We start from the raw sequence: 4,551 nt of genomic DNA, 5'->3' as shown, positions 1-4,551 counted from the left end.
TTCACCTAATGTAATCATTGTCTCAGAGGATTGCTGCTGAATAAGCTCACCCCTCTAGCTGGCTGGTTCAGCTTGGCTTTCCTTTCCTGTGCGGTTCTTATGAGAGTTGGGCATATCCTCTCTCTGACTCATTCTCTCAAATATTTCTCCGATTCATTATTTTGTCTGCCTCTCATTTAGACACCACTTTTGAATATGGCTGCTTCCCTCAACAAATGAACTTAACCTTCATTGTTTGGGATTAAAGGTGAATTCTAAGGATGTGTCTGTATTCCAGCCCAAGTAGCCATGTAAGTGGATTAAAATTCCTGTACAGTAAGTCATTGCAATTTGGGGTTTCCTGAGAATGTCTTTACTTTATCATTACAATTATATTGTTCTAGTTCAACAGTTATTCTCATGTCACATGTTGAAAATCTATTAAACCTGAGAAGCAGTTCATATACCTAAATGTTGTCCGTTTACTATATTTAACTTGACTTTCTTCTCTGAATATTTCAAATTTGGTTTTGTCTTTGATAATCTCAGCATTGAATATGAAGACTTGAGTTACAATTTCCCACAGGGATTAATTTCTAGTTATATGTTCTGAAGGGATGTTATACTTTTTCTTATGTACCTATGACTGTAGCAAAGAGCATTTATTCTTTATGAACCTTTTCAAAGAGGGTATCACTAGTCCTGATGAAGCTTTATGTAGAGGATCTAAATTTTAGGGATGATCAAGGACTAAGCTGTGTCTTTTGACTCTAGAAGTCCTAAGAAACAATACAAATAAAACTAAGTAAACTAGTTAGTGATAAGAAAATTTCCTTTGGGTGGGCTAAAATTCTGTCATCAACCTCTCTGGATATATTGTTTTGGCTGTATTTTTGCCTTTTGAGAATTATTCCTTTCTTTTGTAGACAACAAATACATTTACAGAGTGTTTTCAGGGAGATGTAGACAAGGAAGATAACAGGAATAGTGAAGAAAACAGAAGTTAGCATCACCAGCAAGACCTCAGTGTTTAGCTGAATTGAAATCATGGGTTGAAACAGATGTCATGTAGCTTATTAAGCACTTATACACATAAGAAAACATGTGCAGCACATTTTTATGCTTTTAGATATCAGCCTTTATTTGGTAAAATGTGATTTAACTCTAAGCTCTATGTTTGCAAATAATGGCAGATGTGCTATGGGCTTTGGGACTTTTCTGACCAAAGGCCTAAGCATGTTCTATAGCATCTTAGTATCTGAACTGCTACTATTTAAAGAAACCACATTTGTTCAAATGAACTTCAGATAAGCTCTTCTTTACCCAAATTATCATCATTCTAATGCCAGGAAGGCAAATAATTTCAGAAATCATGTCTGCCCTCAAGATCTAGAACTAAGGAATAAAGAAACTAAATGGATTTAAATTTAAAAGGTATTTGTACTAAACAACATATATATAAGAAAGACTTGTCTGCCATGGATGATGCTGAGTATAGATTTTGCAGATATTAAGAACATAAAGAAAATGTCCCATTTCCTAGTACAGACCAAAAGAGAAAAGCATTAACATGATTGCCAAGGACCATTCTTTGCTCATTTAAAAATAGTCTCATTGCTCCTTTTTTGTGGTGTCTCCTAGGTGATCGAGTATATCAAGCTGAAGCTGAATCTCTCCTTCCCAGACATTGACTGTCAGAAATGTACTAAACTGAACAATGCATGCTAACTCTGTGCTTTCTATGAGATGCGCGTGGCCACAGACGTTGCAGCTGGTGATCTGGGTGAAGAGCAAAAGATTTCTGTGGTCTGAATCAGTAGTGGGATCAACAAAAAAGATTTTTCTCATAAATCAAGTGGTCTTAACCTATGGCAGGGTGTGCCTGCTGTTGAGTAAAGGGCATTCTTGTATAGAGCAATGAGAACTGGGGAGAGAAAGTACAAGTCAGTTAGGAGACAAGTTGTCCATGAACATTTCTGAATGGAAAGGTACTACCGTGCATAAGCACCTAAGGACAAAAGGAGCTAGCAGATTCCTTAAACTTTTCAGTCTCACTAAAGAAGATGATGTCTGCCAATGTGCCTTTAGAAATCCATCAAACACAAAAAGGTAAGAAGCCTGGGACCAAAGCCCCAATGATTCAACATCTTCTTATTCCATGATCCTACAACACAAATACCCCCATATTTCTCCAAATTAAAAAAATGCACCCAAAGAGAAGAGGCATGTCAAAAATTTGGTAAATTTTTGGACAAAAGGATGGAGGAAGCAAAAGAGAAATCTGAGGAACAGGTCACCCAGAGACACAGGCTCTGCTCACTGAGAGCTGCTATGTGATTCCACATAAAAGTAAGTCTTTTAGAGTAACACATAAATTATCAGAGTTTGGCAATAAATAATCCAGCAGTTTCTAGTTATATCATCTTACTGTCAGAGGTCTCTTAAATATATCCATGGTCTTGGCAGGCACTGTACTTTAGACAGATTTGCCTACCTACATGTCTATTACCCATAGCTTAGAAATATCACTGACCAAAGACAGTGAGTGGAATTACACAAAGCCATCTGTGAAGTCAGGGTTCTCTCTGTCTTTTCTTTCCTTCTGTAGACCCATCAATATCTTTTACTCTTTGTGAATTGCAGTTTTGTTCTTTATTTAGAGAATATTTACCTAGCTACAGCCTACAAATCAGCAGTTGCTTTAGGATGACTATAGAAACTTCCAAAAGGATAAAAGTTTGATATTTCTTATATCACTTTCAAGTCTAAATATTGGCATTTGCCTCCTTGGAAAATGTTAGATCTTGAACATAGTCTTCCATGAATAGTTTAAATCTGCTGAAAAGGGAAATGTGCCTGACCCCTCCAGACACACTGTGGTCCTCAAGTAAGAAATAAAAAGCTAACATCAATGTCTGTACAGAGTTCAATCTAAACCTTTTCTTGGTCTTATCCACTTGAATCTCAAATACTGGTACATCATACCCTATGGGTAAACTTGGAGTCTTATCTCTAACCTAATCCCTAAAAATACCAAACAATATCCAGTTTATAGTATTGTGGAATTAATACTCTGGTAATCTGGTTATGTATGAAAATTGGTTATTTTTCCCCCTAGGGATGTTTCTGGGTTTTATTTTTATTTTTCAAATTTTGTCCTTTTATTGACAATAGATTCTCTTTTTTTTCTACAATACATCCTGACTACAATTTCCCTTCCCTTTCCTCCTCCAAGTTCCTCCCCATCACCCGTACCCTTCATATCTACATTTTTTTGTCTCTCACTAGGAAAGAACAGGCTGCTAAGAGATAACAACTAAATATGTCAAAATCAAATATAAGATAAAGCAAGACTATCATATCAAGGTTTGACAAGACAACTCAACAGGAAGAAAAGGATTTCAAGGGCAGGCACAAGAATCAAAGGCTCACTTGTTCTCACAGTCAGTAGTCTCATAAAAATATTAAGCTAAAAGTTGCAATATGTACACAGATGTACTGGTGCAGCCTCATGAATTGACTATACTTGTTGCATCAGTCTCTGTGAACTCATATGTGCCTTGTATAGTTTATTCAGAGGGCCCTGTTCTCCTGTTGTCTTCCATCTCCTCTGGCTCTTATAATTTCCTCAGAATTCTCTGAGCTCTGAGAGAAGGGATATAAGCTTTCAACATTTGATCTTTTACAGTTTTATAAGTCTAAGGACTCTTTTGAGTCTCAAGGTGATCTCTTAATTGTAAAATATTTCCTTGCTATTGCCTGCTTCCTCCATATTGGAATAGGAATATATATCCTACACCACTGTGAGTGGGAAATACATAAACAGGTATATTTATTTCTAGGTTCTATAATGCTTTATTGTCCTGAGTCTGTTTGGTACAACTCCCATTCTGCTTGGATTTGCATAACACCTTATGGAATTTGAGATCAAACTCTATACTGGACACTGTAAAGTCCAGTTTTGCTCATTTTATATAAGAAAGCTTAAAATTCTTAGGACTTTTGTGTATCCATACATATTTTAGAATTTATTGAGCAATTTTGTTTTCTGGTTTGTCCTCCTAACTGATTACATTGACTTTTCCCCAATGCTCCATGCTTTTATGCATTAAATAATAACAAGTGAATTTTGTGTCTATTGACCTCAATGGATTCCACACTTACACTATTCAAAAATTGGTGTACAGAAGACAACCATATATCTCCATTCTCATCTCACATTCCATGCTTGTATTATAAAGACCCATCCACATATAAACTATCCTACTTCACATGGCACCAAAGCTGTGTCTTCATCTCTAAGTACCACACAAAATCACCAACTTCTCCAATAGCAATGCAAGCCTTAACCACAATCTACAGAACTAGCTGGAGGAAGATCCTTCTTCTTCTTCTTCTTCTTCTTCTTCTTCTTCTTCTTCTTCTTCTTCTTCTTCTTCTTCTTCTTCTTCTTCTTCTTCTTCTTCTTTCTTCTTCTTCTCTTCCTCCTCCTCTTTCTCCTTCCTCTTCCTCTTCTTCCTCTTCCTCTTCCTCTTCCTCTTCCTCTTCCTCTTCCTCTTCTTCTTCTTCTTC

Source organism: Mastomys coucha, unplaced genomic scaffold (genome assembly GCF_008632895.1).
Source record: "Mastomys coucha isolate ucsf_1 unplaced genomic scaffold, UCSF_Mcou_1 pScaffold23, whole genome shotgun sequence".
NCBI classification, from domain to species: Eukaryota; Metazoa; Chordata; class Mammalia; order Rodentia; family Muridae; genus Mastomys; species Mastomys coucha.
Note: the sequence above shows the minus strand (reverse complement) of the source record.